The sequence below is a fragment of the Pelodiscus sinensis genome, chromosome 2 (assembly GCF_052426305.1).
Source record: "Pelodiscus sinensis isolate ZL-2025 chromosome 2, ASM5242630v1, whole genome shotgun sequence".
Taxonomy (NCBI): Eukaryota; Metazoa; Chordata; order Testudines; family Trionychidae; genus Pelodiscus; species Pelodiscus sinensis.
The window spans coordinates 140,430,481-140,444,149 of record NC_143053.1 but is presented as its reverse complement, the minus strand read 5'-3'; positions in this window follow the sequence as shown (position 1 = coordinate 140,444,149).

The window sequence follows — 13,669 nt, the reverse complement described above, 5'->3', positions numbered from 1 at the left end:
AAAAGGTAGTTTATAACAGCTATGCAAAATGCATGTTCAAGAAGTTCACAGAAAGTATTTAATTCTCCAAAATAATAATACTGAGAGAGTGCAAATGGAGGGGGGGGAATTCTTTTAGGATATAACCAGTCTTCATTATGCATAAGCTGCCCTCTCAAGTTCCCTTGGTGAACATTGATTTATTGAGGATTGCCAGATTGAGCTCTTAGTGATATTTTCTGATGGAAAATGTTAATGATACTTGTTTGTTAAAAGTAAATGTAGTTGTTTGCAGTGAAGGGAGAAGAAAAATAAAAGTGATCCACTGCACCTCGTGAATCACTTTGGATTCTGTTCTTTTTTCCTCACATTGGCAAATCTCTCACGGATGTCAATAGGATAAATAGCTATGCCTTTAAATACTGTTGAACCCTAAAATATGTGATTTTCCATGGGAACAGCCACTAAACTCATTAAATTCATATATTCCAAGACTAGAAGAGACTGTGTGATCATCTAGTCTGACCTCCTATACAATACAGGCTATAAAATAATTCCTACAACTTTTTTTAGAAAAGCATTCAATTTTAATTAAAAATTGCCAGTGATAGAGAATCACCATAGCCCTTGGTAAATCATTCTCAGGGTTACTTAGTCTCACCATTACAAATGTATTCCTTATTTCTAGTCTCATTTTGTCTAGCTTCAGCTTCCAGACACTGGACTGTGAAATATTTTTCTTTGCTAAATTGAAAAGCCCTTTTTTAAACCCATGCAGATACTTATAGACAATAATCAAGTTACCTTTAACTTTCTCTTTGTTAAATGAAATAGGCTCAAGCAGTTCAGTGTATCATTATGTGCTAAGATGGGTGAGGCAATATCTTCTCTTGTCTTTCTAATATTCTGGGACCAATAAGGCTACAATAATTTTTTCATTAAAAGCCATGATTTCTAATCCTCTCATCATTTTTGTGGCTCTTCTCTGGACCTTAGTCCATTTGCTAGCAAAAAGCAATGCAGTTTACATCACTCCATTTTTTAAATAAAATATAAAGTAATCCATCATGTTTTATAATTGGATCAAATACTAGTGAGGAAATAAAACTAGAGACGGCTGAGATTTGAACAGATTTTGCATTTCAGTGAGTTATGAAAAAGACAAATGATCATTCTGATCTGAGAAACTGCATATACACACACACCGGTAAATCAGCTTTTGTCTGAGCCTATCTCTGCTTATTTAAACTACAATTTAGTAGAAGAAAGAAGAGAAACATTTTAAATAATAAATTCTCAGAGCAAAACAGCAGGTCCCATGTGGTTTTTGTCTTGTGCGCCCATGAAAAAGCCATGATCTGTCATGTGCTGAATGTTAGAGAATTCAGAGGAACAGATGCAGAAACAGAAACGGCAGAGCCAGCTGCAAAGAGCATTCCCCAGATTTATCATAATGTTTCATGTTCTCTAAATAAGCCACTGTGCTAAGCAAAAACAATACTGGGGCTAAGAGTGGCATTCACAGTCTTAGCTTCAGGCCAAAACCTAAGAATCTGGCTCAAAGCCTGCAGCTCCCAAAGAAATCAATGGGCATACATGTCAGTGGCCATTGTACAGGGCCCTTTGTAAACTGAGAAGAAAAAAAATACGTTTCAGGATAACAAACACCCTCAAATAATTACTGAACTTTGTAATTACACATTTTAAATTGAAATGACAGAGCAGAGAAGACAACAAGAACAAAACAGCCTGCCTATAACTGCTAAATGGTCTTTTTAAATATATCTATAAATCCTTTTTGGCCCTGACTTCCCCACTTCATCTTGTCACATTGCCATTTACTGCTGCATGTTTGCAATGGTCTTCTGCCAGAGAGTTATTATGGGGAAAAAGAGCCTAAGGGAGTTATCAGAGCAGGAACTTGAGTCAGGGTTTCCCATGTGAACGCACTATACACCAGGCAACAGTCATTCCCATTATCAGTGATCTAGTAAATATTTAAGTATCTTTTACAAAATGGAACAGCCACAACGTGAGACATTAGGAGAGTCCCACCTCAGAAATTCATCGGTAGGGCACCCTTGTGTATTCAAGCCCTTGCTCCTCTCAAGCGAAGTGGAGAACGGAACCCATTTCTTCCGCATACAGGTGAGCATTCCAACCTCTGGGCTACTGGGTAAAAGAACACCACCATTCCACTTCCATTTATTGAGAGAAAGGGTTGAACTGACTTAGGGGCCTGAGGGCTCGTCTCCACTACACCAGGGATTGATAGTGCAGCAATCGATCCACTGACCTTCAAATTATTGCGTCTGGAATCTATGAGCACTCTCCCGTTGAAGCTGATACTCCACCAGGATAAGAAGAGTAACTGGCATGGACAGGAGAGCAGCCTCCACCAGCCTTACCATGCCCAAGATGCCACACTAAGTACATCCACTTCAGCTATGCTATTTGCACAGCTGAAGTGATGTAGATTAGATCAATGGTGGGGGTTAACATAGACAAGGCCTAACTCCAGAAGAGGGTTCCCAGCTATAAATCCTAAGGAGAGATAGGCGCCTCCCACCACCCGAGTTATGTGTCAAAGTCCTTGAGAGATGTGGGCCATAGGCCACACCCTGGCTCTCGGCATTTCCCACTGGCTAGTCAAGACAACTCACTGCTCAACTGGCTGGCTTCTGATGATGCCATTGCTAGCAGCCTTTCTCTGCCTAGGAACTGCAGAAACAGGAAACGGGTCTCCTAACTTGGACAGTGAATGCCAGTGGGCAGCAGGGCGCCTAAAGTTAGGCATTGCAACACTGAGCCTAAATCCTTTTACTGTAAGCTATTGAATAATAACTGCACAGTAATTATGCAGTTCAAACATCCAGAATGAATCAGAGTGAAAAGAAATGAATTGATGAGCAAAAGAATCTGAAAAGTTATACCTCAGTTTAGCAGAAAGATGGATGTTGCACAGTTACTGAAGTTGGCCATTTTAGTAAAATATAGTATCTACACGGGGCTTTCTGTAAGGGTGGTTGGAATCTATGCAAAAGTTTTGTTTGTGATTTTTATTACTTTTGACATTGTACAATCCTTTTACAGGTTAGGAGCTTATATTGGGTCTCTTAAAAATTAGCCATTAGGGGTAGCAGAACAGCTAGCTAGTAGGCTGGTGCTGGGCAGCATTAGGACAAAAAAAACACAGTAGCCATGAATATTTATAGCCAAAATAATTACTTTTATTAACTAATTTGACTGTGGAGTATGCTAGCATCTTTTTGACATGTTACAATGATATTTTTGTGAGCCTGGATATCAAATATAAAGTTTATTAAAATGAAAAAAATACATTGAAACTTTTTATTGACATACAAAAGGAGAGTTACTATAAATCTAATATATAGTATGATAAGATAAAATAAATCAGAATTTCCTACATTCTTTATAAGCATTAGTAAGTGAAGAAGTGATACCTGGGTATTTTTTGTCTTATCAGTTTGTTACAAGTGTAAAACACACTGGAATCCTTTGTTAGAGAAGGTCCTATATAAATATTGTATTGTTCTAGAATAACTTACAGCCAGTGTTATGAAAAAGTTCAGCCATTTTAACATCTGAAACATTTTTTCAGATGTTATATATTCCTGCTGGTAACACATAGTACAGAACTTTGGACAGGATGGGTAGTGGAGACATCAGCTTCCATGGGCCAAGGTATGGGAGGTGCAGCTGCAGGGCCTTAGGCAGAAGCAATGGGGCCAGGAGCAGCTGTCCTGACCTCAATGATGGGCCCCTCCCAACCATCAGACCCATGTGGAGCATGCAAAGCCGCACTCCAGTGGCAATTTAAAGAGCCCAGGGCTCTGGCTGCTGCTACTGCTGTAGTGGCAGTGGTAGCAACTGGGAGCCCCAGGCCCCTTTGAATGGCTGGGCCCTGGGAAAACTGCCCTCTTTACCCCTCTATGTCAGTGTGCTTGGGCGGGGGGGATAGTAAATGAACTTGGTGCAACTCCATTGATTTCCCTAGACTTACAGCCATGTTTAAGTTATACTTAAATTTTAATTTTTTTAAATTATTTTATATAGTTAATTTGATTTTTATCAAGTATGTATAAGATTCCTGGACGTACTTTTCATGTAATTATACTGAAGTTAATGTTTCTTTCACAACAACAACAACAACAACAAAAACCTATGTTCTTTCCTGCTTTTACACCTACTAGTATATGCCTACTAACAGATGACTAGGGAGGAGTATAAAAATATTGTTGAGCATGCAGGGGTGTAATCAGGAAGACCAGAGTGCAAATGGAGTTGCAGTTATGAAGGGATGTGATGGGTAAGAGGAAGAGTTTCTACAAGGATGGTAGCAACAAGAAGTAGGTCAGAGAAAGTCTAGGATCCTAACTGAATGGGGAAGGTAATGTAGTGAAAGCTGATGTGGAAAAAGCTGAAGTAATCAAGGACTCAATGGTTTTTTAAAATTTATTTATTTTGCTCCCAGACTGCTGCACGGGGCAGCATGAGGAGGAGATGAGCAGCCCTCAGTTGTGAAATAATAGGTTACAGTCTATTTAGAAAAGCTAGGTATGCACAAATCCATGGGCCTGAATCTAATGCATTTGAGAGTACTTAGAACTTGGAAAAATCATGGGGCAGGTGCTCAAGAAATCTCTTTTGAAACACTTGAAGGAGAGGAAGGTGATCAGGAAGAGTCAACATGGATTTGCCAACGTCAAGTAATGTCTGATCAATTTAATTGTCTTCTATGAAGAGGAAACTGGCTCTGTGGATATGGGGAAAGTGATGCATGTGATATACCTGGACTTTATTAAAGTTTTAAAATGCTATCTCTTACTGTATTCTTGCCAACAAGTTAAAGGCATATGGATTGTATTAATGGACTATAAAGCAAACAGAAAGCTGTTTAGCTCATTGGGCTCAATGTTTAGTTGGCAGCCAATATCAAGCAGAGTGCCCCAGAAGATGGTCCTGGGGCTAATATGGTTCAACATCTTCATTAATGATCAGGCTGACATGCTGGTTTGCACTTTCAAAAAGTTCACAGGTGACACTAAGCTGGAGAGAGAGGTAGATACGGTGGAGAACTCAGCAAATTCTGGTTTAGACTATTTGCAATCTAGTTTTGGAAAAGGGCATCAAGTATGAGTTTTTGGATCAGCAGAGGTGAGAGAAATTAATAGAAATCATTCAGGAACTGAACACTTTCATCTGGTGAGTAGTTGTTTTTGCTTGTGTGGGTTTTTTTTTTCTTTTTGTCCCAGACATAGCTTTTTCCTCTGGGTAACATTAATGTTTCCCTGAAAAAAAAAAATCTGCTGAAACAATAACAAATGAAACATGTCAAATATCTATCCATCTTCTGTGCACACAAAATGTAGAATAGTAAATCTTTCTTACTAAAATTGACTTGGAGAGGTATACATTGGTGAAATAAAATTTACAACACAATTTTTTTTTTGAGCACTAGAATGGCTGTGCAACTACAGGGCTCAATTAAATAAATTTGTGGTCCCCTGCCAACCATTTGATAAGACACTACAGCTGCAATACCCAAGAGTCAATGTGCAACCTACTTCTCCACAATCATGTGGCTGGAATGTCTAAGCCATTCCAGAGGCAGAGTGCAGAACTGGCATGTAACTTCGAGAGAGTTAGAACAATATTAGATGGAGACATTTGTTAAACACAAGAAGGGTAAAAAAAGTCTTGAAAATATAACCTGTGTCGTGATAACAATGGTTACTCAGTGGTTTTAAATTATGACTAACATAGTGAGCACTGTTAGCACTAACTGTGTCAAACACACTAATCCCCTCCTAAAAATTAAGGTCAGAATGACAATGCCTAACTTGTATCTCACAGGGAATATCTTTCATCAGCCTGGAGGGCTGTGGAAAGTGCCACCGCTGAATGAGCTGAATCCATTGTCACGGGCATACATGTTTTAATATCTTCTTAGAGTCTGCCAGATGCTATTACCATGCTTCACCAACAATAAACCTGGCTGGCTGCATTCATACCTTAATGGATATTGTGGTATTGGGCTATTCACACAAGGTTTGCTGTGGCAACTGTCTGCACAGACCTGGGACAGCACTGTAGAAGAAAACACACACAGGGCAAACACACACATACAGCCAAACATATGACTACACCAACCACTGGATGCTCCACCATATGCACCACTGGAGCATAAGAAGTAAACTTCTTCCTATCAGCTACCATTGAGGAGTCCCAATGACAACAGCACAGGCTGAACAGGCCCTACCAACTACAGCCCAAACAATCTGCTGTACCATAACCTAAATGTATAAAGGAACATAGGAGTATAGTGGGGTGACTGCCTTACTCCAGCCAGGAGGGGTTAAAGCTGATCAAAGGGAGTCTGCACAGAGTCCCAGCCAATCAGGAAAGGGCTTATAGAAAGCCAATCAGATGGCAGCTTTCTGGGGCAGCCCTGATATAAAGGGCAGCCCAGCAGAGCAAAGGGAAGTCTCTCCCTGATGAGCAAGGGAGACAGATTGGCTCCTAGTGAAGGGAGCAGCATCTAGGACAGAGCAGTATTGGGCATGGTGGGCAGGATAGCAGAGCAGTGGGAAGTCTGACCGTCCACTGGTAGACTGCAGCCTTGATACAAGGTCTGAGTGGCTACAAGGGTTAAGGGAAGTGAACCAGGGAAAGAAGGCAATAGAGGGGAGTAGAGGAAGGCAGTAAGAGGTTGGCACTCAAGGGGCCCTGGATTGGGGCCCAGAATAGTGAGTGGGCCTGTCTTCCATTTGCCCCAGAAATCACAGGAGAAAGTGGCCAAACACATAACTATAACTTATCCATGACGGAGGGGCTACACCACTGTAGTGCAGGGCTGGACTGAGTACTGCAAATACCCCCAGAAGGGAGGAAGAACAGAGTGGTGGGGACTGCCAGAAGACAATGTCCTGAAGAGGACACCATAGTCCAGGGAGCAATGTGCCACAGGTCTAGAGATACACGGTGGAGACAGCAGAGTAGACAATGGGTGGGACACCAGCCAAAGGCAGTGCACTTGAGCTGCACAGAGCCAAGGCTACTGACAAACTTCACTGGGCCCTGAGCACCTTGGCTCAGGGCCCCCTGGATGGAGCAGGGCCTCAGGTGGAAGGAGCAGATCTAGGAGCAGCTAGCCCTCAGTATTGCATGGCCCACGCCATGCAGGGCTCCAGCAATGATTTAAATGGCCCATGGCTCTGGCTGCCACTGCTGCCATGGCAGCAGCCATGATAGCCCGGAACCCTAGGCCCTTAAAAATCATTGGGCCCTGGAGCAACTGCCCCCTTAATTCCCCTCTCCTTTTTCAGCAGCATAGCTGAGAGTCCAGCCCATTACAAGGAGCCACTTCTCCTCTCACAATAACTGTACATTGACATAAAAACTCATCCATTTATTTATAATATGCTTCTTGGATAAGTCTTGTAGCAGAGGTGTCAGATTAATCCTGTGGAGATGGGCTTGATATATTTTTATTATGGCCTCAATCTAATAAACAGGGTGATGTATTATGCTCAAGCACATTCTAATGTTCAAAATAAAAAGTATCATGTTGTAAATTTTAGTCTCTCACTCTCCGATACCTCTCCAAGTCAGCCTTAGTAAGAAAGAATTTCAGTCTCCCCCTGGAAATAATGAGAAGGTTGCACAAAGATCCAGGAAGGAATATGGTAATTATGTAATAACTAACTTCTTTTACTTGGTAAAGTCACTAGTGCATTCATCATCAGTTATTTGGAAAAAGAGAGGCATAGTACTTTTAGGAACACCACCTTCACATCAATTGTTTGGCAATTGGCACATGAATTTATCCATTTGTGCACATAGTTCAGAGTGCAGTAATTATGCAAATTACTATAGGTAAGTGCACATGCATGTACATTATTTTAAAAGCCTAAGATATTTATATAATTTTGATTGGAAAAGATGTTGATTAAAAAGCAACTCAAATCAAAAGTTGAGAAATGATTTGGACAAAGAAATTGAACTGAGTCATTGGGTCTCTACATTGGAATTTATATAGCTCCAGGAAATTTTTTACATTTTACTGTAGAGATGGCATTTGACTCCATTTAAGATCCATTATATTTTTATTACTAGGAAGGTGCTCTGCTGTAGGGGCTCCAGGGAAAGGAGAATATACTTGCACATTTTGTGGTTGTGCTCAGGAAAGGGAAGGTTTAGGGGGGGAAATATTAGCTAAATTCATTTGATGACAAAATGCTGGCTTCCTAAAGATACTCTGATCTGCTTACTTAATGCTCCAGAAGAGGATCAGCACTATAAAGAGAATGACAAATTAATTTATTTTTATTATTAGCAGATAGACTTGTAATGCACATTAATGTAAAAATATAACTTCTCCTATGGAATTGTGGCGAAGTAAAATATGGATTGTTCTAATGGAAAATTATATACAAGAGAAGGGCAAAAATTAGGATAGTGATTTGGAAATTTGCTCATCCTTTGTAGTGTTCTCAAAGGCCTGGTCTACACTAAAGGGAAGGTCAACTTAAGATGGAACTTTGGCTATGTAAATTACTTAGCTGGAGTCAACATATCTTAAGTCAGTGTCCACACAGCAGGAGATCACAAATCCTCCCATTGGCTTCCTTTACTCCTCATGAGGAGTAGGAATACTAGCTCCGATAGGGGTTCCCTCTCAGTTTGAATTAGCAGGTCTTCACTTGACCCATTAAATTGAGTCTCAGAAGATTGACCGCGGCAAAGTCAATCTTCCGCTTAGTGTAGACATGGCCAAAGAGTACTCCTGAGTCAGCAAGCCAGAATTTTTAGTGAGATTCGTTAAATACTACCCTGATCCTGAATAAGTAATAAGCACAGTATTACATAGCAAGTTAAAGATTTGTTGTAACTCTGCCCGCAAAAAAATTTATTTGTAAAGCTGAATTTGAGAATTAACTTTCAAGTATAATGATAACTCTGCATTGTGATGAAGGAAGGCATTTCATGTCTCTAAGATCTTCCTGAGACAACAGATAACTCTGCATCAGTTACAGTTAGTTAACTTTAGGAAGATTTTCTTCATAACTTCATGCACTAGAAACTTTTTAATTCTGAAACGAAAACTTGCATTCTCCTGAACCAAATTTGATTGAAGGGACTGGCTAAATGATTTTAAAATGCTAGATCTGGAGGAGCATGAGCTGGATGTTTGGCATAATTTCTCTGTAGATCATCCCACATACTGGAAAATTCTATTATAGTCTATGTTCAAACATCGGGACAGAATTTTCGATTAAATTGGTAGGGGTGGTTCCAAACGCCAGTATAAAGAAAGGCATACAGCATTAAATTATAAAGATTTAATGATATCTCTAGAGAACTTGACAAAATTGTTGGTTTCATCCTTATTATAAACTATAGGACTTTTCCACATATGGAAGGAAAAAAATCAATGCCAGAGAATATAACAGTCACAGAAACAAGGACAGATGGTATGTTTTAAAAGTATTCTCAGGCTTTGAGCCCATTACGGGTATTGTCATAGACAGAAGAGATGCAACCTAGCTTGCTGTTGATATAAACCAAGAAGGAAAGGAGAGATACATCTTGTCACATTGCTATTGACATTCAAACCCACAATCATATCTACAGTGTTCAGTGCAGTGTTGAAAAATTGATTTGAAAATGTATCAGACTTGTCACAATATCTAGTCACCTACTCTTAACCATCAGGAATGATAATAATGAGAAAAGAAATGGTGTTTTACTAATCCATCAAAAACAGTCATTAGTCAATGATTATTGGGGTCAGTCCTACTCCCTTCTTCCTCAGGTCAAAACCCCAATGGCTTTTGTTAACTCCTGAGTGAAGAGTTCAGTAGAAGCTCAACAATGTTAGTATAAACAATGGATATAGCGCTGTCAATTTACAAAGCACTTGACAAAACCATAGAGACTGACAAATGAGTTCTCTCTCAGCAACCTTCTTCTCATTCCTCTCTCTCCCAGTTTTAGGAATCAATTTCACACTTACGTCAGTAAGAGTGTTATTTTATTCAGTCAGCCTGTAATGGCTTATGCCGCACCTTTTACTCACATGAATAATCCTTTCTTACATGAGGACTTGTCAGCTTCAGTTGGTCCACTTGGATGGGGATGGGTGGCAAGCAGGAGTCCCATGGGGGAGGGGGAAGATTGAAATACTTGCTCCTAGGCACAGTTAATTTGCAATATTTAGCATTCCATGATGCTAACTGCTATAAAGGTATTGCATGCTTAAAAAAAAATCATTGTTCTGTTTTTCAGGCCATACATTTAACTAGTTTCCGTTATTTCATTTCTGCATGCTCCAGTTATATAAGGAAACAAGACTGAATAAGTGTATCAAGGTCAGAATTGAAACCATCCTTCCACCAGATACATGAAAGTTTCCCATAATCAAAGTGCTGCAGGCTATTCCTTTGTCAGCTGCCATCTCCGCTCTTATGTGCAGGATAAGCAAATCACATTATACAACCGAAACAAAATATATTCCCTATTTCCTTTTACTTAAGGACATGTGACTTTACCATCAGTGTAGCCTGAAGCACAATAATGTTCACAAGTTCCTAGAACACACGGTATAAGAGACAAAGAAAAAAAACAGTACCAGCAAAACCAATATCTGCAGGGAAAACAGTGCAAAAGTGTTTCCAATTTTGAGTGCAGCCGAGCATGTGGATTGCCAAGGTACACTGGCATCAGATCAGAGAGAAAGATCATCATTGTGCTGAGCTCAGTCTTCATGTACATTTGTAAAATAATGTTCCTGCAGGGGAAGATCAAGGACAATCTCCTCAATGTCGATGAAAATTGGATGTTGTCTGGCCAGTTTTGGCTACACATATTACATTCTACCATTGCTTCCCCACATCCCCCAACCAATAGGTATCCACATAGAACACTTTTTAGCATTGTGCTGTGCCCTATTTTCTATGGATCTGATCTGTAATTAAGTTATTATGATAGAAAGAAATGTTCCTAACTAGGCAATAGACAGATATGACTATATGGTCTCCATTAATGAAGATGTAAATTGCCCTGCAAACAAGCTCCGCTATCTAGTAGCAGCATATTTTGCTAGTTCAAAGCACTCCTAGTCACCTAAAGGCCTTTAGGATATGGAAATGGTTCAGAAGTGATGGTGTTATGTCTTTCTGCACTGTCTACTATGGCCAATTCCGGTACAGCTGTGAAGGAGTATACAAACACCACACCAGCTTGGAGAGGGTTAGTGTGTTATTGCTGGCTCAAGAGGAAGGAGTTAGAAGAAGACTCAGTGGGGAGCTGGCTAAGAGGGAGAGCAGATTTCTAGATCAGACTCCTCAAGACATCCTGGCTGGGGCTAGAATTTGACTGGACAATTATTGCCATCAGAGACTCCCTGAAGGAAGGTAGACCTGATCTATGTCTACTGTTTTGATTTGCTACTTATGTTGTGCCTAGTGTTACCGAGTAAGATTTCTACAAGTTTTGCCCTTCAGATAGGGCAACACTTAAATAAAAGGCCCTTCTGTCTTTCGTAACTGACTTGAGATGCATCAATCGGTCTTTGAGGGCCCAGGATTAACAACCCTCACAGGTGTGTTCTTTTAAAAAAAAAAAAGAGTCTGGTAGCAATCAATCAATAGACTAACAAAACATGTAGATGTTTTCGCAGGCACAGCCCACTTCTCTTCAAATGTAAACCTAGTGCAAGATGGAACAGAACAAGATTATGAAGGCCTCTGTCGGATGCTGGGAATGGATGGCAGGGGAGGAATCACTTGATGATTACCTGTTCTATTTATTCCCTCTGAAGCACCTGGCATTGGCCACTGTCAGAAGACAGAACACTGGGCTAGATGGCCCTTTCATCTGACTTCAGTATGGCCATTCTTAGGATAAAAATGTGGATTTCTTTCCCTCTTTCATACATTTCGTCTCTTGTAATACCAGAGATTCCTGATAATCATCCTGCACCTCCACCAGTCCCCTATGTGATTACTATTGGCATATCAGATATCTATACCTGAATATATGCCACTATTGTGCAGTACAAATCACATAATTGCTTTTTATGAGGTACACAGACAACAGATTAAAGTAAAATGTCACATTTATTACAAATAAGAAACTACATTGTTTTCCTCCTATTTTTGATAAAGGAAGCAAACAGAAGAAATCTAAATGAAGTTTTTAGTATATCAAGAAAGAAAGGAATTCCAATAACAGTGTTGGTCTGTGATTAGAGAGAAATGGTAGAATTATCAATAATAATATAGAAAAGGCATAAGTGTTAAATTAACATTTCTGTTCTGTAGTTGGGGAAAAGCCAGATATATTATTCATATCAGATGATGATGATGATGATGGTGAAGAAACACTTTTCATGCCAACAGTAACTCAGGAGGGTGCTAAACAGCAGTTAAAGTCAGACATGTTCAAAACATCCACTTCAAAGTAACTTCTATCTAAAAATCTTAAAAGAGCTGGCTGAGGAGCTCATTAGACCATTAATGCTGATTTTCATTAAATCCTGTAACACTGGGGAAACTCCAGAAGACTGGAAGAACACTAATGTTGTGACAATATTGTAAAAGTGTAAATGGGATGACCTGGGTAATTATAGGGCCATCAGCCTGTCATGAGTTCTGTGCAAGATAATGGAGCAGCTGAGACTGTATTAATAAAGATTTAAAGAAAGGTAACATAATTAATGCAAATCACCATATATTTATGAAAACAAACACTGTCAAACTAAGCTGATGCTATTTGTTCTGCAATTACAAGTCTAGCTAATAAAGGTAATAATGCTGATGTAATAAACTTGGACATCTGTAAGACATTTGATTTGGGAACACGACATCTTGATCAACCAACTAATATATAAAATCAACATGGCACACATTAAAATATTTTAAAAGCTGGTTAACTGATAGATCTCAGAATGAACTGTACATTGCATGTAATCAAAAAGGTGTGCTGCAGTTGCAACAAAGTCTAATATCATGTTGAACACTAAAACAAATGTTATATGTAACACAAAAGAAGTGCTTGTTCCATTCTAAGGGTATGACTAGATTTCCAGGATCTTTTTCTGATACTTTCATCAGAAGAGGCTTTTCTGAAATTTGGCCCCTCTAGACTGGGCCAAATTTCAGAAAAAAACCCTTCTCTTTCGAAAGCCCCCTTCTTCCTCCTGGAACAAGGAAAATGGGCTTCCAAAAGAGCGCGTTTGCTCTTCCACAAAAAAACAGTGGAAGAGCAAATGTGTTCCCTGGATGCAGTGGAGATTTTTTGGGATACCTCTGGAATCTAACCATACCCTAATTGGCACAAGTGAGATCTCAGCTGGAGTGTCCAGTTTTACATGCTAAACTTTAGTAAAGATGTGAAGAAACTGGAGAGAGTCCAGAAGCAAACAACAAAAAGCAATAAGAGTTTTAGACAACCTGAGGTATAAGGAAAGGTTAAAAAAACTGGGCATCTTTAGCCTTGAGAAAAATACACTCAAGGGGCTCCAGATAACAATCTTCAAATATATTAAGGGCTATTGCACAAAGGATTGTGATCAATTGCCCTCCATGTACCCTCAAAGTAAAAAAAGAAAAATGGGTTTAATCTGCAGCAAGGAAGATTTGGGTGAGATATCGGGAAAATCTTT